Source organism: Diorhabda sublineata, chromosome 4 (genome assembly GCF_026230105.1).
Source record: "Diorhabda sublineata isolate icDioSubl1.1 chromosome 4, icDioSubl1.1, whole genome shotgun sequence".
NCBI lineage: Eukaryota > Metazoa > Arthropoda > Insecta > Coleoptera > Chrysomelidae > Diorhabda > Diorhabda sublineata.
In genome coordinates, this window is record NC_079477.1 from 441,493 (window position 1) to 466,503 (window position 25,011).

Here is a 25,011-nt window from a genome sequence, read left to right on the forward strand (position 1 = left end):
TAGTAGATGAAAAACTGAATAAATCGGTTTTTTATAAAATGTTCAAAGTTTAATATTAAGCGAGATATTAAAGATCAAAGCCGTTTTTTATTTTGTGTGGAACTCAATCGATGTATTCAATGCCATCTAGCGGCGAGCAGATACATTTTACGAATTCTAATGAAATAGGGTTTTGTAGTGCTTGAAATAAGCTTTAAAATGAGCACTGTTAAAAGTTTTTTGCACGTAAAATGAGTGAGCTTTAATGCAAATAAGAGGTTAAATCAATAGGTTTCATAAGTGCCATTTCCACCAAAATTAAAATCGTTTTTCGTCTAGTATTAACTTTAATATGAAGAGTTTGATGGATTCTAGTAGTTTGGCTGCTTTGGGTCACGTATTTTTTAAAAAAATCACGATTTTAAGAAAAAAAAAGTTTTCGAATTTTTTTAAAAACCACTTCTTTTCATAATATCTCAAAAACGATTAAAGATATGTAAAAAAGTATAGTAATAAAAAATGTAGGTCTTTGTCTAACAAAAAAAATGTTTTTTTTCTTGTTTCTGTCACACAAAAATTGATGGAGATATGATAGTTTAAAGAACGCGCGTTATCGCAATCCCAGTTTATCTCGAGCCCTTTGACCCTTCACCGTTTTAAAACAAAAGGTTTTTCACTATATATTATAATAGAAAAAGTTGTAGCTCTTTTAATTACCTTTAAAATGATGGTTGTTAAATTGTGCTAGCATCAAAATTGAAGGAGTTATGGTTCAAAAACTAATCGTACTTTTTTCGGTTAACATAAATTTTGAATTTTTCTTTATCGGAAAATCTCGTGTAAATGCTTAGAATATAATTCGGGATTTAGATATTCAACAACCAATTTCCGTATCTGCAATAATAAATGAATTTCTATCAAATTTTCATTAATAGAAACAACTGTTAATTCGGAATTTCATTCGGAACGACCCCAAGGAGCACAACCATTAACGTTTCTCATTGTTAACGATTTCGTTATTATAATGACCGACCGTTAATTGCTATTGATCTTTATACATTTCTATTAATTGAAACAAAAGTTCAACTTCACGAAATTTCCATTTATATTTGATTGGAAACTTTATACCTACTGAATATTGACGAAGTTATTCAGAATTTCGATTGATAATAATTATCGACTGAAAGAAACTTTTAATACAACTGCAGCATTCTACAATAGGTTATAAGAATTGATGAAGCACAAAAAATGGTTAAAAGGTGAAAGTCTGTTTTACAAACAAAGAAATTAGAATGGAACCGATTCAATAACCTCATTTTTTAAGCCGAATTGAAGGAAATTTGATGTACACCAAAATGTATCTACTGAAACATTAATAAACAGTCCTAAGGATTAAATCGCACGCTATAGCTTCCATTATTTTTCTGATTCTAGCCTCTTAAAGTCATTAGTCTTAACTGTAATCTTAAACAATGAAAAAAGGGATTAACACCAAAAAACTCATGCTTAAATTGAGGTCCAATTTCGTGGTTGGTGGCGAAGTTTCTTTTGAATTAGCGGTAATTTCGACATCCTGTATATACCGCCGTACAGAACCTGCAGCATCTGAACGGGCTTTGTCCCTAATTAGGGTGAACGTTTCGTGAATGAAACTGGTGTAGATAACGACGTGGTGAACTCGATTTTTGCTTCCGTTGAAATTACAGTCCAAACCATCAAAGGATATCTTCCAAAAACTATCTCCAGGTCTTCTGTAGACTCGTCCTTTCCATGTAGATACACTCTGCTTTCGTCTGAGGAGATAATGGAGCCTAGTATTCATCAATTCAATTAACGTGTTAGTTCGCAAATCGTAGATGTACCGCTCCGTAGGTTGGGGCGTAGTTGGCGATTCTCTGAGATCTTGTAGGGCCCGATTTATCAGATTTCAAGTATCATCTATCAAAATCCATTTAAATCATAATTACTTGATAATTTTCTGATGGTTTTATTAAAATTTAATGAAAATATGAAACTTTTAATTGTAATAATTCGTTTACGAACATTTTCGAAATATATATTAAACGTGGTAGTGAATAACGCAATTATTCATTATCAATCAATTATTGATTTGTGTCTCTAGAGAAAAATCGTAACCGAATTCAATGAAACTGTTCATTTTACCGAAAAAAAAAAAAAAATAAAATAAAATAAAATCCGTCACACAATAATAAAAGCTTCAAAATAAATCTGCAATTTCCGCTGAAATATTGCGGACGTATGTGCACTCATTTTAACAAATCGTAAAACTATTTAAACAGATCCGTAACATAAAATATGGATTCTCTATTTATATGAAAAATAAGAATTTCTGCAAACTATTAGATAAAAATAAACGGTTATAACTAATCACTACAATCTGTTTTTATATCTATATCGCTAAAATGGAGGTTTATTGGAGATTTCGTCATGACAGAAGCAGGCGACACGGAGATATTCCACCACAACAACGTGTTTTCTACATTGAATTGAGTGAATCATCTTCTTTCTATATGAATGTCTAGGTTTTATCGTTCACATCTTAAATATTGTTTAAAATTGAATTTCGCTCTAAAATGTGTTGCATTAATCGTTAACCAGAAGCTGCAAAGTTGATTTTATCTTTTCTGTAATGTTTTAAAGCCGGAAGTTTTCTTTAAAACAATCATTTGGGTTTTGTCGTCAGTTAATTTTCGATTTTGCGAATCTCTGTACACCAAATTATAGTAAATTTACGCGAATTAACAATGGGCAAGTTCGATTCTATCTCTCCCGTTTCGAAAGATACATTACGATGACATTCAGTTCACCCATAAGTGAACTGTGCATATTATATATTCCATGAAATCGCCGTTTTAGATTTAGAATCACTTTTAACTGAGAGTGATTTACACAGGATGTGGTTATATACAGTATTTGTAGTCGGTATTTATAGATTAATCCTGCTTGTATTATGTCCATACCTTCGAAAGGATTAACAAATTACACGCGTGTGACAGCGGATTTGATGTCAAACAGAATGTGATGAATAACGTTGAAATGTGCATGGGATTATCTGAGGGGTGCTTATCGTCGCTAGAAAATTTTTAACGTTTGTTCTTAAAAAATAAATAGAAAACTTCAACTACTACTAATTGTAAATACCCAGTACCAAGTAACGTGTAGTTCTGAAGGAATTGATAAAACAGATTGTCGATTTTACAATTTATTTTGCAAAATCCTATACTTGAAATTGATCACTCCATTATCCAATAACATTATTATTTCCAAATTATAATGGAAGGTTCAAAGGAACAGGATTTCAATTCGCAAACAACGTCATAGAAGCCAATTATTTAAAGTCCTTCATTAATTAATTGATATTGAAAATATTCGGTTGGTTTGAAATAATTTAACTAATTTCGTTGTTGGGATTAATCAGTAATTTGTTTGAGGATTCGTGTAAATGAAATCGATATAAAAAATGCGGTTAAAAAAATAATTTTTACCTACGATATTATAACGAGTTTGTATAATATTGAATAGAAACTTCAATTACAATGAAAATATTAATTTGGAATCAAATTATGTTGGAAATATACTTGAAATGTGTTCAGATAGCGAATCAGACTTTTCATTTGAAGTAATAGAGTCTGCAAATGCTGCAATGAGTAGTTTAATATCTGAAAACTCAAGAACTACATACATAAATATGTTCTTCAGGTGATAATAGGGATTGCGGAATCCTGCAGACGTTATTTTCAAAATAATCAAAACATTGGACGGACCAAAAAGTAAAAGCGAAAGTCGTTGATAGAGCAGTAAAGATCGAAATGAAAGTTATCAATAAATGATGCAAAAGTCTTATCAAATTCCACCAGCAAATCGTCAAGAAGATTGCAATCATGATCAACAGGATCTGGATCTCTTGATCGAAGAAATGCCTTTCCAAAGAATCTGTCTCAAGCTTCGATAGAAATATTATATTGATATTATCTGAAAAAGCAATTGAAGACGTCGAAGAAACTACTAAATTTTCAGATAAATGAATAAGATTTAATTCAGATCCATAATACGGTTGAGTCGCAAAAGTTTCAGCACTTGGGGGAAATATACGCCTTCCGAAACCAATTAAACAAATTATTATTTCAAAAATCGAATGGTTGTTTTATTAAAAATTTTTAATAGCTATTTTTTGAACATATATATGGATTGTTTATAATAATTAAAATATTTAAATTTCGATAACCTTTAACTTCTGATTTTCATCGATTAAACTAATTTGCAAACGGTTCTTGATAAGCACGGGGTAAAGTTCAAAATTTGCAACCATTTAAATAAATATTTTATATTCATATAGTTGACCAGACCACGTGCTTTTAAATATAAAAATGGATTATCAGCAAACGGAATTTATGTAAATATTTAAATAAATAAATGATATTAAAAGGTGTGTTTCGACTAAAGAAGTTCTTCATGTATGAATAAATTGGTCGTTGTTCAACGGTATGTCTTAAATAAAAGCGACATTGACATGATTAATCAATTTGAAACAACATTTAGTATACTAATTTTTGAATTGAAAATACCACCATTTTAAATAATTGTTGTTTACAAGCACGCAAGTCATGTGTGTAAATCCACAATTCAAACAAAGTTTAAATTTTTATCAATTCCAGCGCTGATATTCTGTCAAATCAATAAAGAACTTTTTAGAAACGATTTAGTTAAGAAAATATTGCTTTACAAGCGTTTTTCATACCGAAATACCTGAAAACAAATGTAATAAAACTCAAAACTAACCTGGATTTGTCGTAGAAAACTACTTCGTTACTGTATACGAATATGGCTTCACCGAAATTGAAAATCCACCATATTGCCCTATTTTGGTCTCGTGTGACGATTTTTTTTTATTTATGACCTCTCTTTATATATTAGACTCAACTACAAGAACGAATTTCAAGAGAAGAAAGATTAAATCTGCTTGAGCCAGCAGGAGATTAAAGTACTTCCGGAACCATCCTCGTATAATATTATTTAAAATATTTTTATTGCTATTCGATAGATGATGTCATTCTTTTAGGCTTTCTAAAGAGGAAATCCGTAAATTTTTCATTGTTATTCAAATTAAAAGTTTTTAATTTCGAAACAACGTAAAAAAAATCCACACACTTTCAAAATATTTCTTTCTATGGGTAAACCGATAAAAATAGCAAATACAAATAAGTGTAGAGACGTCGGAAAGATACGTAGTCGTGGAAATATATTTTTTTTTCGTTTTTCCTCAACTCAACACCATATAGAAATGTGACAACTTGTTTAGAAAATGGAGACGTCTTCAGAAAATGAAAAGAAACTTTCGTATCATTATTATATGTTTGTAGAGAGATATCTTCAAATAAATTATTTATTTAAGTGTACAGTGAAATAAATTCCGATACGAAACAAATAAAATTTAATCGATACGTCAACTTTGAAAACTTTTCACGCATCAATAAATTCATTAAAAAAGTTTCTTTGGAAGGATGCAATTTTTCGTGAATGGACTTCGTCAAGAAGCATCTTCCACCTTTTTACGAAGAAAATAGAACCCGTCGAGGCTAACGACAGATTATAAACTTAACTTGGCGAAACAAGTTAAAACTCGTGCATAAAGAAAAGTCGAAGCAAACTTTTCGCATTCAATTATACAGAAATTATTTCCACAATTTCACTTCGGAATTTCCAAGACACATTTCGAAATCTCTCTCAACAACCTCTGAATAAAACATATACGAATTGTATTAGCGACAGCTTTTTCATGTCGAGTTTGAAATTAGGAAAAATGTACCATGTGTAGTTACAATAAATATTCAATTAGATACTGTTAATAATTTTTTGAAATAATGTCTTTTAATTTCCAATTAATATTTGTTGTAGTTCGTTTTCTATTTTGTTTCGTGGAGGATAATAGTTTTGTTTGATGGCCTTATTCTTCCATTACATTTTTACTAGACCATAATAGAATCAATTAATTTAATTTTATAATCATATCATCGATATTATCTATCACGTGCCCTAGTTAAATAATTTAGTATAATCAAGTTTTTGCCTTCTTCAGATCATCAAATTACCAAAACTATCAGTTTACTGATTGCTTTAACTAGTTCACTTTTTTCTTAGTGTAATTTAATTAATTAATGTAAAGATATAAGGGTGGAAATCTTTATATAAATGGGATATTTTCTCAAAGAAGTTTTCAAAGTGAAGGGTAGTATTGATAATATTATTTTTCCATTCGATAATTTGAAAATTGCGAGTTCGCGTACATACGCTTCAAGATTTAATTTCATCGAACTTTCTAAATGGTTGATGTACGTATTGAACTTTAAATATCTAAAGTTGGATTTAAAAAAAAGTTTTCTACTTCATTCAAATTTGTATTTTGTATTAATTTCAAACTATTACATTCTAAAAAGTTGCTTATAATCACTAACTTTAATTTAGTTGGATGGACAGATGGACAGATGGCGCTGTCATCATCAAATCCATATGACGTTCACGAAGTACCAACTTTCCGAATAATATGTGTGAAATATCATCACATTTCGATTGGTTAGCTACTTTTGTTATTGTCAAAACAATGGATTCAAAAAAATTTCGTTTCTTACTTTATCATCGCTTCTTGATGAAAAAAAATACTGTACAGGGTGAGCAATGCATTCAAAAGTATTATACGGACTCTGCTCTATAGAAAACAACCATCTGCTGATGGTTTGATAAATTTAAACGTGGTCGTACAAACAACGATGATGGTTAACGTTCTGGTCGATTAATTGAGGCGCTGTCGATGTTTCAAAGCAGTTTTTGGCTATATTTAGACGTAATAAATCAGATTTTTTGCGACGAAATATTACAATAGACCCATAACTTTACTTCGGAATCAAAACGATCATCATCTGAGTGGACTGCAGCTGGTGAACCATATCCGAAGCCTCCAAAGACCAGTCAGTTACCTAGGGAGATTATGGCTCCAGTATTTTGGGATTGTTCATCAGCTATCTTCAAAACGCAATTAATAGTGAATACTAGATGGAGTTTTTGGATTATTTGAATGCGAAAATCTAGATAAAACGGCCTAGACAATGCTCCGATTCACAAGTCGATGGTAACGATAGTTAAATTTAACGAATCGCTTCCTCATCCATCGTATAGTCCAGATCTAGCTCCCGGTGACTACTGGTTATTCGCCGATCTCAAAAAAATGCTTGCTGGTGAGAAATTCAGCTCAAACGTAGAAGCAATTGCTGAAAATTAAACATATTTCGAGGCAAAAATGTTGGAATTATTATATTGATGAATAAAATCGATTTTCGGCAAATTTTTTTGATCTGTTTGTAGTTGATTTCAAAAACTGCCATTATACCTTATAGTTTCATTCAAGAAATCACGAAATATATACAGAATGATTATAAAAACTCACGATTCAGTACACTAATAGGTTGCGCTTTCTAGATACCCGTTTGGTATCTAAAATTGTCGTTAAAAAAACGATGTATTCGTTCAACACATAGCCGTCCTTTTAAATAACCAAAATATCTCCATAATAACTGCGATGCGAGTGTAGGTTCCATTGTTAAAAATTCCTTTATTTCCCTACTGATATTCCGCTATATTTCAGCGCTGACTGTAGAAACCTATTATTATTCAGCAATGCTCTACAAATATCAGCGGCTGTTAGTAAGCGTGTGATTTGTTTTTGTCTTATTTTACAACTATTGTGTATCGTTTGTAATTTTTAGAATAGTCTAGGGGCAGCTGCTACACCGAAACACCACTAATCGTACTCATAGTCTATTAGATTATTTACAATACTATAACATGACATTAAATAAACTGAATAAATAATATAAATAAAAGAGTTTGTACTATATATTGTATTTTTCCTTAAACTCTAGAGTAATTGGAAATGGAGCTTACTTGTTGATTCTCCAATATTCAGTTTGAAATCCATGGGAATTAGAAACTTTTTATACCAGTAAAACACTCAGTAAATAGTAATGGAAGCTAAGAATAACGTCCACTTTGAAGTATAGTAGATGCAAACAATATTATTCCTCCCCCTTTATGTTGTTTACCTGCAGATCATTATGTGTGTCTCATTTATTAAAAATTGTTAACACAGCCATTTAAGTCAAACTAATTTTGTTATTTTCAAAACTATTTCGTGTGTTAATTTATCATTGCTTTTTGATGAAAAATAAATGATAAATAAGCGGTGTTTAGGTTTGATTCGTAACCGTATTGAATTAAAATCAAATAAATCTATGTACGTATTCGAGGCAAAATGGCCGACTGTCAAAATCAACTGACGTTAACCAAGGTTGGTGGAGGATAGGTTGCGCGATAACGTGGATGTCGTTACGTCACTGTCAAAATCTAGTGACGTTAATCAAGGTTGGTGGAGGATAGGTTGCGCGATAACGTGGATGTCGTTACGTCACTGTCAAAATCTAGTGACGTTAATCAAGGTTGGTGAAGGATAGGTTGCGCGATAACGTGGATGTCGTTACGTCACTGTCAAAATCAACTGACGTTAATCAAGTTGGTGAAGGATAGGTTGCGCGATAACGTGGATGTCGTTACGTCACTGTCAAAATCTAGTGACGTTAATCAAGGTTGGTGGAGGATAGGTTGCGCGATAACGTGGATGTCGTTACGTCACTGTCAAAATCTAGTGACGTTAATCAAGGTTGGTGGAGGATAGGTTGCGCGATAACGTGGATGTCGTTACGTCACTGTCAAAATCTAGTGACGTTAATCAAGGTTGGTGGAGGATAGGTTGCGTGATAACGTGGATGTCGTTACGTCACTGTCAAAATCTAGTGACGTTAATCAAGGTTGGTGGAGGATAGGTTGCGCGATAACGTGGATGTCGTTACGTCACTGTCAAAATCTAGTGACGTTAATCAAGGTTGGTGGAGGATAGGTTGCGCGATAACGTGGATGTCGTTACGTTGTTTCCTGAGGATGAATGATGAACTTGAAATGCGTTTTAATCGAGATTCGAATATTTTTTACAAATGGCATTGGGTAATATAATATATCGAATTGTTTCTAAAACCTTATGTATTACCTAAAGATACTTTCAGCTGGCGTATAAAAACTGATAAGTAATTATTGAGATGCCATAATATTTCATTCAAAGTTATCTATTTTTGCCTCTGCCTTAAACTCTAAGTTATACGAGGAAATTCATGACATTTATAATCTTATCACTTTGCAAAATTGATATGACGTTAACTGACATTGCCACGCTGTATCTAGGAAATATATTTTCAGTATATATCCTGAAAACGTCAGTCATTCTTGGTATCTTTTCACCGTTGTATATCCTCTTGTGTAAATTGCAACAATTTTGAAGTTTCTTTTATTTTTAGTGAGATAAGTCTGGGGTATAATTATATTAAATCGTTCGCGAAATTTGATCCACTAAAACAAAAATTTATCTGCTCACTGACTAAAAAACGATACATAAATTTTAGTATTAGATATGGTGTGAATTGAACAAAGCATTGTTTGTTTGTCAATAGAGCGTCGATGAGGGTTTTCCACAATAAAATAACTATGCAGCCAATCAAGATTTGTTTCGTTCATTGTTTGTACATTCCCATTATTTTCGTTTCGAATAAAGAGTGAGAGGTTCATTGGGAAATGTACTTTGATTTATAACGAAAGTATGTTCAAATCATAATTTAACCTACTACTTATACATTTGGAAAAATAAGAATTTTAATCCGAAGGAGGTAGTCAAAATGCAGTGCGACAACTTTTCTCAATTAAACTTTAATAATAGTTTCATCAATACATAATCACTAGAATGTTATTGGTAATGTTTATTATAGTTGAACGAAAATGTACAGGGAAAATAAGGGAAACCAGTTTTATCCTGATATCTATACATCAAAGACATGGAACTGTTACGAATCACAGGTTACCGGATAACGTATTGCAACTTTTTGGTTCAAATAATTGATGATAAAGTATTAATTTCTTCTTTTTGTCTTTCTAACCTTTCAAGGAAATCTGAGCAGACTCGTTGACACAAAAGCTTTTGGTCAGGGGTCTAATGTGTTATTTCTCGTATAAAATGTTTCTGACCGTTTCTTTATCGGTGTTAATAGCCTCGGCAATCATTCGACGATCTGCACTCCAAATTTGGTTGATTTTGGTCGCTGTTTTCGGAGTTGAAACAATCACAGAGCGATCTGGGCGTTGGTCATCTTCAGTGCACTCACTAAAGCGCTTACACCACTCAAAAACACGCGCACGAGTTAGAGAATCGTCCCCGTAGGCCTCTTCCAAGAATTTATAACATTCAGTCGAAGTTTTTTTTTTTCAATTTAACTAGAAATTTGAGATTGATACGTCGATCCTGAAAAAAACACGTTCGTTTCGAACCGCTACTGCACAAATACTATAATAGATATCTAGATATTTAATAACCAGACCTCGTATCAATATCTAGATTTAAACAATAATTTTTCTACTTTGTTTGATAATACGACGTATTATCTTAATTGATTAAAATTGGAAGTGTAAAGCTCGGTTAGGTAAAGTTACTCAAAGCCCAGTTAGTTTAATTCGATGACTTCCATGTTTTGTCAATTCAGTTTCCAACTACCGCCTCCCAGAAAGGGTTAGCAAAAACTGCTTGCTGACGGCGGTCTCTCCTATAGCTCTAGCTAAAGCATGTCCTAGCATTACAAATGAACTTGTTTTACCACTCTCCGAGACCCAACAATTTAATCAAAACGTCCCGACAGGCTTAACTCTGGTTTGTTAAGTTGTCTCCTAACGTACAAAACTTCCACTAGATGCCGCTTATATCGTAATTGGTTAGTCCACTACGTGATTAGTTTAGAATACGTTATATTGAATTTACAAGTTTTTTTTTTTGGAAATTGTCGAATATTATAGTTGCGTTCGGAAGTTTAATTTGTAGCCTTTGAAGTCTCTTAGAAAATTATGATTGTCAATTGTTTATATTTTAATTAGATTTAGTATTATCCTACTTTTGTTGTACTTTTTAAATATAAACTACAATGTTTTTATGTCATATATTCCAAAAAAAATCGCCTAGTTGTCCGTGCAATCGATTTACTGTCGATTGTATTCAATTTTTTGCATATTAATCCTTGAAAAGACGCCGCTAATACTTAGGAATCATTCTACGGAGAAATACCAAAAAAAAAAAAAAATCACACGTACATTCTTGCGTAAGGCAGAGATTCGATGCTGACTGGAAGGCCTTCCATGACACCCAAAACAGTACAAAAAATGTTTCAGGATTCCAAAAAAACATAGCTGAAAGATGTTCCACGAGGAGTACCTCTGGCTGAAGTTTCCAGCAACAAAATAAACTTGATATATAAAACCTCTTTCGGGGCTTTAACTCAAATAATTTTCGTTTGGTTAATGTTAATAATTCCTCACTTGATAAGGATCTTTAGATTTTGGCTCGCCTGGATTTACAACAATGGAAAGACCATCACATTTCTAGCTTCACCCCTTTTCTTTTAAAATCGCGATTTTTACCCTGTCGACACTTAATGCATTGAAACGATTCCCTTTTTCCAAGATTATAAATTGAAGGTGGAGTATTCAAAACAACTCTTAAACCTTCATCAAACACCTACTAAGAGATTTTGACGACTTATTTCCATTATGAAGTTTTTTCGTAAATCTACCTTAAAGCCTTAATCATCTGGACCATTCCTATTCAAAAATTCAAAATTTTCTTTTATTTCTAAAATATTTTTATATAAAAACCAGCACTGGATAAAAAAGTTGATGTAATATTTAATGTGGAATCATTATTTCATGATGGTTGTTTAGTAATTTGTTAACACGATACGTCTGACAGGTTTTCATAAGTTATAGGTGTTATAATGTCTGCGAATGCAGCTAAAACTACCTTCAGATGTGCGTATTGATGAGTTTCTTCAAAGAATACGAATTGAGGATATATATTCACGACTGGGAATTTCTGAGAACGCTGATTATTTCAAGAATATAATCTTTATTCTAATAACTTACCGCAACATACATTATTTGAAAATATCCTGCTATTTTATGCAATTAATGTTTATTTCAACAGAAAATAATCGATTTTACATACATAAGTTTTATTAGATTTTGTTCTTAGATAATTTGATAGATAAAAATACGTTGTTTCATCGATATATTTTGAGCTTTCTCGCTTTCATACACGAAACTATTTATTACAGAAGCTTAAAGTTTTGTAATATTGTTTTTTTAATGTATTTTAATGTGGTTGAGATGGAAAAAATTGTTATAGTACCGTTTGCAGTTAATAGACGATCGTTTAAACTCGTTATTTTACTTTATAGGTTTACAATAATCGCGTTTGTACCTAGTCTACGAAACTAACGAGGAAAAATAACGAAATCGTTGTTTCAACGGAAACACAAATTGGTGATTATGTCGGTAAATGATATATATTCAAACCTCGACGTCGACGAAGCTAAAACTTTTAACCTCATAAGAAGAAAATTTATATATATATATATATATATATCTGTTGATTCGTTGATCAGAAAAACGAAAAAATCACATTTTATATCTCTAAAAAACGTTTTTCATAACATTCGATGTGGTAAATACCATAATTAGTTTGTTTTTTTCTATTTTGACCCCGTTTTCTAATCAAAAATTTAGGATTTGAAACTTGAAAGATGTTTATAAATCGTTTGGGAATCGATAAGGCGTTTCATCTTATACTTTCAAGCCTCTTAGCACTTTGTGGTATCAATTTCACTCGAAAAATAGTGGAACCATGCTTTCCGACCTTGCAGAAGTTCTGGCAGTTTGTAGTGTGTTGTGAAATTGCCCCCGTGATCAGCCTTTCAATTTTTGACACCCAACAAGCGATGTATAAATGTGATTATGGGTTTGATGACCCTAAGTCTCCAATATCTTTGAAAATTACCTCATCTAGTCGATTTTTCCAATTGAGTCTTCTATCTAGGATGACTTCTTGATACTTTACTTCGTAGGTAGAATATTCCTGTTTTTTTCAATCGCATACTATTAATTTAAAAAATATTAAGAATGGAAAGTTGTCAAATTAATGTTTAATATATTTTGGAAAAAGTTATAAATGCAAATTTGTAAAAGTTAACTCGTGGATATTCACAAAAGCAAACTCAACTCTCAAAAGGAATATTAAACGAAATTCGTGCATTCCCTCGTGTATAAAAAAATAGTAGTGGATTGAAAAGATATCCACGAAGAAGCCGGATCAATATTACCGTTCAAATATTCTGTTTATACATCAGAAATTAATTTTATCCTAAATGGAATCGTGAATATTTGGATTTTAAACAAAAATTTTGAGTTTTCAGCACATATACCTGGTTGTTCAATAAATTTGTTATAATTTATGGATGCAAAATATAGTTAAATGTATAAGGAAGATAATGCATCCTAGAAAACACATTTTTCTCTGATTTCTGAATCCTAACAGTCTTCGAAGACGACACAAGTTTCATTTATAATTGAGAATCTCTTTTTTAATGCTCTAATTGTTGTTGAATTGAGACGTGTGAGTGTTGGAGACTTTATATATATATATAAATATTTCGCACGATCTAATTTTGCTTACATCCAATTTCGAACAGAATCTACAATAATCTTAAAAATTAAATTAGAATCCCCGAATAAGTACTCTCAGTGATTAGTAACTCACTTACGCTAATGAAATGAGATGTAAGCTTTCCGGAAAATATTCACAACTGAATAATGTAGAATGTAATCTTATCCTTTCCGTGCTTCGTGTTCAAATTGAATGCCATTTAATTTGTCGCCATGGGGTGTTGCAATTTGCTGCAAGTTGTTCACCGGATAATTCGTTACGAAACTATAATTAATTATAAATATTGAGTAATGGACATTTTTCGGTTCTAATTTGTCAAATTCGACGTTTCGAAATTACCGAAATACTAATATTGACATACAACTCTTGTTATTTATCAAATTAAGTTGTTGGATCCTGTATATTATGAATATTCCTCAACCAAACGTTTCTATTTCAATCTACGCTCTTGCAGCTCCCTTATTGTGTATTTTATTATCAATTCTTACCATTCAAATGCTTCTATACGATCGATCGTGGCTGCCTCAATGTCCAAACTCCACTCCATTCGATCCTGCATCTAATTTCTTTATCCCGGTTCAGTTGCTGGTCGATGTAGCATCCTAGGTAATTGAAAACCTTCTAACGTTCCGTCCGTTTTTCATACATAAACTTCATCTTATTTAAGACGCAGTGCAAGCAAATTTAGCTTGGAAGAACGAACCATAGGAGTAGAAAACTCTTCACGATAAAATTCAGAACGAATATCAAACAGCAAAATGAAATATGATTGAGACAGGAAAGAAAAAACAACTGAAGACAGTCCAATGGATAACCCAGAAGGGGTTCGTCTTCCTGGAAATGAACAAGCATTAGGCTTCTAATAAGATCATCCATCCAACAAGGCTAGATCGTATCTTAAACTTCCTTGGAAGGCAATCTTCGGTTCAGCTGGTTACCGACAGTAGCAGTTGCCACAAAATCTTCTTCATGACTCATTTTTTTAAGGGCCGTGTCGATCGAAATAGTGTGGACACAGCTTAAGGTGGACTTTGAGCTGAAGATTCGACAATTACATAAAAATTGGGACTGATTCAATTGTCAGTCATTCAGTCACAAGCTTCGTCATTGCTTGTTTCAATTGAAACGGGTAAAATATAGTTTTCAAAAACATGTATTAAAGCTTAAATATAAGTTTATAGGTTAACAATTTTCTCAATTGAAAAAATCTATTAATTATTTGGTATAAGAAAGGACCGTTCCCATTTTGAGGTCGGCGTCTGGTGCGTTAAATTTAACTATCTTTGGAAACTCCTTATTCCATACCGCAAATTCCCTCGAAGATATTTCTGGATGTAACTTGGATTTGTCTTTTGTTATAACCAAAATACACGCTAGAACACAGAGTTGTATTATTTATAAAATAGTTCGATGCCTTTTTTCTAATCGTCAAGCACTACGAAAATTTTTGACCACCGAACCACTTTTTGAAGACTGGGAACAGAAAATAATCCGAGGGGGCTAAATCTGACGCAAATAGTGGTAGCAATTCAAACTTAAGCTGGTACATTGTCTAGTTGAAACAACATTTTCTTTCTTCTTAGCCAAATTCGGCCGTTTATGCTTGATTTTTTAACTCAAACGTTGCAGTCACTATTGATGATGCATGGAAATAAAATTTTGATCCAAACGACATGTTGAGAATGCACTTAAACCCTAAGAATGAGTGTCAAAAAATTAGGACGCTGAAATTGTTTATATATGAATTCGTTTTTTTTTTTTTTGTTTTCTGCTTTTCTCTGAATATAACCAACGTTGGAGTTGTGTGGTAAAGTCATTATTAATAATAAACGGGGAGTAGTACGTGAACAGCATATCGGGAACTATTTGATTCGAAATCAATAGTAAATTATCTGTAGATGTATCGATAAGAAAATCCCGAACGATTCTTCTCGAATAGAAGGTAATTGAATTTGAAAAAACTTGGAGGAAAAAGATGGAGAGTTGGGAGATAAATAATCGAATGAATTAACTATACGAAAGTTGGTAAATACTGACGTGTTATCATGGCGTGAGGTGAATATAAAAATTCAAATAGAATTTTTCATATTTGTACATTCAGTATTAAATATAAGAATATTTGATGAATAAAACGATAAAAAAGCAACAAATTTCAATAAATCCCCTATTACCGGATCCAGTTAAACTAAAAATTGCGTTTCCAAATCTTTTAAGAAGCTTACTTAGAAAATTAGACGAAATGCGTGAAATTTTCCACCTGAGTTTTATATAAATTATCTAAAGGGTTGAACTGCTAAATTCAAAACCTGACAGAATGTTAATGAAGTACTAGATAAATGTGTTTTGTGTTAATTATTCATGAGGATTTAAGAGGATTATTCAATTTTTTAACGCATTAATGAAATTCAACGTCGGGGTATTAGACCAATGACCCAATGAAATAAAAATTTAAATCGCGATCTAAAGGCAAACCTGCATTTTTTTTTAATTTCATCATACATTTAAAGGATTCACACTAATTTTGCGTAATGTATCAAAAATTTACAAAGAATCGAAATATTTCTTCATCTGCATTCCATTTTTCAAAGTAAGGATTCCACAACAACTTTCTTTTACTAAAAATATTTTCTTCCATTAAATTTGAATGGAATGGGACAATCTGATAATTTATGATGGGCGTATTCAATAAGCGAGTAATGATGCTTATTCCGGTTTGTTCTAACATGTTATTTATGTTGTCGTTTGAACATTCGTCCACCGCGGTTGATTTCCACGCTCCTCGTTTTATCACAACTGTGATTCGACGTAATTAATCACTTTTGGAGAGGAGTCCAGTTTTAGGAACATACCAACTTTTGATCACGCGTCAACGATTGCACCGATTTTGCAAAAAAATTTTTTTTGTGGTGTTCGTTATTGTTTGGAGAAAGAAAAAATTCAAAAAAACTGCGTCGAAAAATGGATAATTCAAGAATGTTTAACCACCAAACTTGGAACCAAACTTAGGGTCATGCAAATTAATGTCGAGTAAGCTATTCTTGTATATCTTCAATTTCTACGCTTTATTAGTGCTGCGAAATGTTAAAAAATTTTTAAAATTTCGAATTTTGATAAGAAAGATAAGAAATTTATTCAAAAAAACAAGCTCTCGATTAGTTGGAGTGGTGTTTGTCGTGTGGAGAAGCCTGTGGATATTTACCTTGCATTTCTGCAGGTGCATCGGTAGATAATTCCATGAGTTTGTACTTCTCCAAAAGTTATGGGTGTCTGCCTATTGAATAAGTCTGATAAAAACTGCTCTAGTTGAGATTATGTTAGACAGTTTGGAAAAGCATTTGCCATATCAGTAAAACAAAGCTTTGCTGTATCAACTGTCCAAGTTTCTGGTCAACTCTGGATAGTCTATAAGTCGAACTGTATTGGATAGAGCATCTTCAGGGTAGATTTGGAAACCGAACTCCAAATGTATTCCGAAAATAGACGATTTTGGGACTTGTAGAAGTTTAAAAGCCGTTGGACTCCAAGTTTTTGTGAAGTTGTCTTTGCTAAATCCTGAGCTGCAGTTATTTCAAAAATAACAGCTTGTGTCTTTGCCACATCGAGCTCAATCAGATTGCTTTTAACCCACTACAAAACGTTTCTTTCGAGATCTGTATTGATGGTGGTGATCTGTAGATAGATTTGGGTGCTGGGAGTTTATTGGGGCGGTTGTTTTGAACAAATCCAGTGTGTTATAGTCGGAATATAAAATTTTTTAAACGGATGTAATGTTGAATAGTCGGGACACTTTTCATATATAATATTTTCTGCTAATTTGAAAAACAACTTTATCGTTTTTAGTAATTTCTTTTTATATAAAAACATCGTTTGGTTAATTTGAAATATCGAAATTATTGGTTCGATTCATATATCTAACCAGAAATTTCTTTCTTGACGTGTAGATCGAGATGGGGAAGACATTTATTAATGTCTGGGATTTTTATGATTAACGATGAGTTAAGTATCTACGCCGAAGACAGCTCATAAACTTATTTTTCCGACTATAATTGAGAGTTTTCCTTATAAACGACTTTGAGTTTCGACAGAATCTCCGCCAGCAACAAATAATTATATTGAGTGACCTCAGAAATGCCATTTACTGGTCAATTTATCATTTCGGTAGTGTCTACTACACCGACACCAAGGAAAAATCCAACCAAGAAGTAAAATACGACATTGGAAATTTGGAAAGCGTAAAATAAAATATCGTGTTGACGTATTACAATATTTACGAAATATAAACTGATACAATTCGTTATGAAGATTAAAGTTTGGGTTAGTTAGTTTTGAATTCACTACTTTTTTCTTTGGGTTAGAGTCGAGCGACGAAATGCACCGTATCGAGCTCAAGGAAAGATATCAGCAACGTGGTCAAAAATAATTAATGATCCGTGTAGAAAACGACGATAAATTAGGTCTTAGATACGCGAGAATTGGAAACCGAACTCGGAACAAAGATGTCGTCGTTTTTTACTCAAAAAACATTAAATGTAAAAAAAATCGAGTTCCTTATAACGGATAATGAATTAGTTTTCTCGGCAAAGTTTCTAATAAAAACGCGATCATTATCTGTATTTAAGTACCTAGTAGAAAATACTAACAAAATATTTTAAATAAGGCAAAAGCTCGAATGTCAAGTTTGAAAGTAGTTATAATTCATAAGAGCAGTTAGATAAGTGAAATTAGATAAACTGTAGTTGAGTTATTGATTCAGTCCTCAAACTTGATCTAAAGAATGTGTAATGTATGTACGAGAGAGACCGCGAGGGTGTTGGGTTTAAATTAATTACTCGATGGCTCATTTATTAATGATGGTTTCGCGAGATTTGTTCAGAATTTACTAGCTTTTTATCTTTATTTCGCGTCATTAACGTTGACAAATAATAATTATGTTGTAGATGATTATTTGATTCAATTTGAAAATATCTTTCGGTTTGTCGTTGGCATTAAGATATTATCATAATGGCCAAAATAATAGGATTACATAAAAAGTGTATATAACATGTTTTGTAGAGCTTTTTTTGAGCTTCAATTTTTATTCGAAACTATTTTCTCCGAAATCCATATTTACGAAGATATTGTTATAACTTTGAAGAGGGCCTGGTCAATCTAATAAAACCAAAATTTGGTTTGAGTTTCCGACAAATCATCTTTTCGAAATTACACTTAATACATGATATTTTTGAAAAATTTTCATTTTATATATGAATTTTGGAAATTTCTTATCTCATAAACTTATATTTATACCTGTTAACTCTGGTACTACGGTAAGTTAGTTCCAATTCATTTTTTTGGTTTAAAATAAATGCCATTATAAAATTTTTAATCCCCCCTATGTAATAATCATAATTTTTAATATTTATAAATTGAATTGATCACTGAAATTACATGTTTAAGACAGAAATCTCTCGGAAAGTTTTAATGAAATTTGAATCCCAATTAAATTTAATAAAGATTTATTAATGCATCTAGCTATTCTTCATTTTTGGTCTATTTTGTTTTAAAATTAGTTCTTTTAAATAATTTTTAAAAAGAAAGATAAATTTTGACGTTTCAAAATATATATTTTGATAAAGGCTTTAGGAAAAGTCGAAAACATTATCAAAAAGAACTAATTTTAAAACAAAATAGAACAAAAATGAAAAACATTTAGATGCATTAATATAAAAAAAGGTTTAAGAAATAAGAAATTGAAGAAATCGATTCATTATTTGACACCGATACAAATATATAAAATTTATTGTAATACGATTATTTAAATTAATAGAAAATATGTTTTTATCGCAATTTTTTACGAATTTTAAAGTAATCTCAATGAATTTTAACATAAATCGAATGCAATTATTCATTTTTATCACCAAATTTTTTCTCTACAAGCTATTAATAATCTTATAATTGATTCTCATCATTCCGGACTATAATTAATAATTTTTTGTTCCAGGTATGTGCAACTGCTACTAGTTTATTTAGTAAGTAAATAAATTCGATAAATGCGATTTAATTCAAACTATCAACGTTAAAATTTCAAAATTGTTAGTTCGCAAACAATTTAACCATTCCATTGTTAACGCATCGAAACTACAACGCGTAAATTCTAATACCAACATGACTGACAACACATATTCTTCCTCGGTATTCATCGACAAGCGATGAATAACAGATGAATAACAATTCGAAACAGGAGGAGCGCAACAGAGACATTAAATCAGTACAGGACTCACCCAAACGGATACCGAAACATTTCCAACTATACTTTCAATTTATTTATTATTAGTTTATACAATTTAATTCTAAAGCGATTACCGAACATTTATTAATAATATTTGTCACACGATTCACATAAAAGATTCCAAGAAAAGTTTTTATGACGAATAACTTCTGAATAATACTCTAGAATAAAATCTACGTCTGTATATGCTATTCGTTGATTACAGACTGGACTAAAACAAATTAAAAAGGCAATGGAAATCAGAATTCAAAAGATTTGGGATAGGAAAATCCATTTTCCACAACATCTAGGAAATCAATAGAATCAAACATCGATATCTAGCATGTAAAAACAAAGCTACTGAAAAAGATCGGCAGAAACCATGAGGAATCAGATATTATTAAATATTTGAGGTGCCTAGAATCAAAAACCATATTTTTTCGAAGTCAAGTTTGATATTGTTTGTTATAGATTCAGTACAACTGTTATTTTGTATCAAATCCCGCGACATGCTAGTGAATTTTGAGATCAAAAATGATATTTAGTTTGAAAATCCGTTAAATCCAAATCGGCTATCGTTACTTCACTATCCATGATCCTCTGCAAGTTATATTTTATTTTCCACGCGGTATTTGGTTGGATTGAGGAAGATTTGTAAAACAAGGACACTATTCTTAAGCCAAAAAAGTTCTGGGGAAATTATGTTGGGGTCACTGTCCCGGTTAAAGACTGGAATATCAAAAAATGCAGAAAAAAATCGAACTTTTCGTACCATATTAAATTCTACAAGGTCACTTGAACATTTGTTACATAAATATTTTTTCAACCTATCTGTGCTAAAAAAGACCAAGGAGAAAATTAACATTCTGCTCCAGGGTGAATTCTTTTATGGGACTAAAACTTGTCAAACTAAATTTGCCTTAGAACTGTAAAAACAAAGGATGTTGCGAAACTGTTAACAAAGTTCTTTGGACAAGAGAAACCACATTTGGAAAACCAAGAATGAAGAAAATATTGTCCGATCTAATATAACAATAAAGACATTCCATAATTGAGCCCAAGAATCTGCAGAGTTAATTTTAGTTGTAATTTTTTTTGAACTCGTGCTGAATCGATTTTTATCGTTGACATAGTCGATTTTTGACATTCTATCTTATCGTTTGTTTGGTAAATTTTCTCAACATGCATTATCTTCAAGTCTTCTTAACATATATACTAGTTGATTGTGATTTTTTAAATCTTTCTGAACCGTGCAACGTACAAATTTTTCCTCCAGTTTGTACATTTGAAGTGTTGTATCTTTTTTCCAATTATTTTTCGTATAAATCCGTTAAATAAGATGATATTTTTGATATACTGCATACTGGTCATATTTTTTATTGTAAACAGTTCGAAAAATTGAATTTTTGACGATTCGGCGTCAGTCCATGACTGTAGATTTCAAACGATAGTAGTACATTTATAATTTATAGATACCCTTTCCATTATTTGGTGAGCAGCGCCAGTCTCAAACATTCGGCATTTTTCAAATGTCCACCCGAATAGTCGCAGGTGGTGTTTATCCCAAAATCTATTTTCACGAAGAATAGAAACGATTGTTCGTTCAGTATACGAAATAAATAAATGAGACACTGATGAGCGTGTCTATTTCGCAACCGAAAAGCTATTTCAGACACGTAGCAGGATAGCAGGACAATTTTTTTCATTCAATTTTATATATTTGCTTGTAGTACAAGATAAAAAACTGACTATTAAATCTTTTAATGAACAAACAAACTCGATAATCAAAAACGCATCAATTATTTTTTCGTTTAGGATCATAATTAACACCCGACCACTTTATTTACTAACTGCTTTCGTCCTTTCTAACCTATAAATACATTATTACTCCAAGGATATTCGGGGGATCTGATTTTCGTCTGTCCACGTTAGGAATTTGATTTGATTAGTATACAAACAATAAAAAGTTGTATTTAATGTCTCAAAACAAAATTCACATTTACAAAAACATTTTTTAGACAAGCAGGGAATTCAAAATATTGAAATGTATTTGCCTGGAAGTTTATTTCTCAAAAATCGAGTCTGAAGGTTCGCGGCGGTTATTTTCTTTCGATTCTACAAGATTTTGTTATTGCAAACTTTATATTTGACATAACCTCGTAGGAAAAAGTGCGAAGACGTTAAATCTGCGCATTGGATTCGCTGTAACTGTGCATAATTGCAATCTTGCTTGATGGATCGTTCGGGATCGTTTCGAACAGACCCAGTCAACTGTTCTAGATGACCTTGGACGCTCGCGATCAAACTAGAACCATTTTCTTCTTTTATTTCAAACGTTGTAATGCTCCGGAGTTCAGTGGTATTTCCCACTCACATTGAAAGTGAATAAATGCATCGTTTTGTACATAAGCGAAATCATCTTCAGGTATTCTTTAAGGCAGCAAATCCCCAACAAAATTGCCGTTAATATTCGATAGATTTCCGAATCCAAAGTTGCTTCATCATTGTCGCTTTGAAATAGCAAAAGCAAATACTTTCTAAATTATCATGGTAATAGGTAATAGGTAAAATGCATACGACGCAGTTAAGTGATCGCGAGGCGTAAACCGCCGTCTCTAACATCACTTTTCAATTTATAGTCGCTTATCAATCAACTAAGTGCAGTTCAAACTTTCAACGGATATCGAACGACATGACACTGTTTTGTCGAATTTCGCGATTGATGTATAACCAACTCTCTCGTTCATAAATCCAATCGAATTAGTTTTCGAAATAGAAGAAATTGATGGTTCGTTATTGGAAAATGAATGATTCTACAACAGGGTTATTATAACATATGAAAATGTCGCATCCACTGGCTAAGAACAATTCTGGGACATCTTCTAGTCTAAATAACTGTCCTTGCTTTTCTTATTCCAATCCATTCTTCAATATCCTTCAAACGACAGGTTTGTTTCCTTCCAATTCATCTACGACCTTCAACTTTACCCATCACAATCAACTGGAGGATACTGTGAGTACCAAATAAGCTTTTTTCCTGGATTTAATGTTATCCGGTAAATCACGAAACGCATTTGCTCCGTTAAGGACTGCATCCTTTGTTTACAAAGCTGTCCACGGTATCTTGAACGTTTCTGTAACCATTACCATCAGTAGAAAAACAATTAAATCAACTATTGTTGTCGGACAAAGTTTTTCTGGTCAGAACTTGAGTGTTCCTGGCAAATTTATTATCAAAATTTGATTTTGACGATGATGCACAAGCTTGAAGACAATTGGTGATAAACTCAAGTTAATTGGAGGCTCTGCGACACCACTAGAATTTATTTTAAAATATATTTTCGTCCTGCGGATGATTATATTCCATATTCTATAATATAAAATCACAGTTTTAGAAACTCTTTAAAGGAATTAAATGTTGTACTGGAATTTAAATCTGAGGTTTATCATTTTATGCAACATAAAATGTGGAAAAAATCTATGAAACGTATATTATCCGTTTAAGGAGTTTTACTTCAGCTACAATGTATCACATTTATTGGTTTTTACAAGGTAGAAAGGATCGTTTGAAACTTTGTTTGATCATGTGTGGTAAAAACGATCTACAATTCATCGGTTTCGTGTTATAAACAGTAGGGTATATAAACAGATTATTGAAACAGTTCATTCTAGTATATTTCCGTTAAAAAAAAAAAAAAAAATCACGTCGAAACTCCGGTACAAATCATTTCGAACTTTTCGTCAATTTTTACCCACAAAAACTTATTCAATAATATAACCCTATTCAATTCGGCGAAACGCAATGCATAACAAATAGATAATAAAGCCTCTTTGGCACTGCTCCGAAATTCTCTCCTTTTCCACAGCTTTTCCTATTTCTGATTTTTCTCGTTTCGATAAGGGTAAACATCAGTGGGGCTCGTCGCTAAAGTTTCTTATATATCAAGTAATAAATAGAATTTATCTATATTTCGAAATCGTCAATAGACTTTATTAATATTTTTTTTTATCGTAAAAATTCTTCTAAAATGGTCTGCTATTGGCGTAGAAGCAGAAAAAACAGTTTTCAGAAACTGTCGAACGCAAATAAACGTAATTTATTTGTATCTAGTACGGTTTTTTTTTGTAATACGAATTTTTTTGACTCGTCAGATATTTTTTCGGTTTGGAAAATCGTAGCGCGCCTATGTGCGATTTGGGCAATTCTTCCGTAGCACGTTTGGAAATATTTTAGACGTCTCCACACCATCGTACACAGCTCGAAACCGCCTTCATATTGGATTCGATTTGTTGGAAATAACTAAAAATCAAAACGTCCACTCAAATTCCCAAATTAACGTTGACAAAAAAAAATATAAAAAAAACTGAATAAGCGCGAACTTATTGGAAAATCAATTCGAGCACGATTAATTTTTTATATTCTTAGATTTTCAACTTATCATCAACGACTGGAATTTTTTCTGGAATAGAAAGCGGTTGGCTTAAGCCCAGTGTCCACTGGAGACTCCACGAGATTTACGTTGAGGTCTATGAAATATCATTTTACCTATTTTAGTACACCTGGTAATGAAACATTATTACTAACATATATTCGATTTGTTGTGGACGTAGAATCAATATTTTTTAATGTACCGAGTGATTTTTTTAAAGCGAAATTCGTTATTTCGATGGTAACGGATGGAGCTGATGTCAAGGTCTTGCAAGAATTATACCGGAGGTAACTGTTTTATCTATCGACATCTAGTAGTGAAAAAATTAAGTAATTGATTGCTTTAACGTCGTCAATTTGTGATGAATGCAGTTAACACGCTTATTTGCACAATTGTACGATGAAAATCATGAAGACTTCCAAAGATTTCACTTTTTGGCACAGCTTTAGAGGTTCTGGAAAATGAAGATCCTGATTGAAAAGAAAATTTAAAGCAGATCAGAAAATTTAATGACTTCAATCAATAATTACAAGGGTATAACCTCAATTTGATAAAAACAAAGCTTTTCTTGGTAAATTGAAATCTACGCAGGAAAATATTGTATGAAAACGCGAATTTCCACAGTTTTCAAACTCGTCGCAGGTAGAATGCCTCGATGGAGATATTCAAACATACGTTTAACATTTGATTGCCCTGTATGA

General features: G+C 31.9%; 1 protein-coding gene across 5 annotated transcripts in view; it reads left to right on the forward strand.

The window, feature by feature from the left end:
* Positions 1-25,011, forward strand: part of LOC130442549 (uncharacterized) — a 375,907-nt gene that overhangs the window by 224,464 nt on the left and 126,432 nt on the right. The window contains exon 3 of one of the 5 annotated variants that reach the window (XM_056776742.1): positions 19,614-19,641. The exons of the other annotated variants lie outside the window; for them this stretch is intronic. The gene's annotated coding sequence lies outside the window, so the exon portion shown is untranslated. The remainder of the gene's footprint in view (positions 1-19,613; positions 19,642-25,011) is intronic. 5 annotated transcript variants of the gene reach the window in all.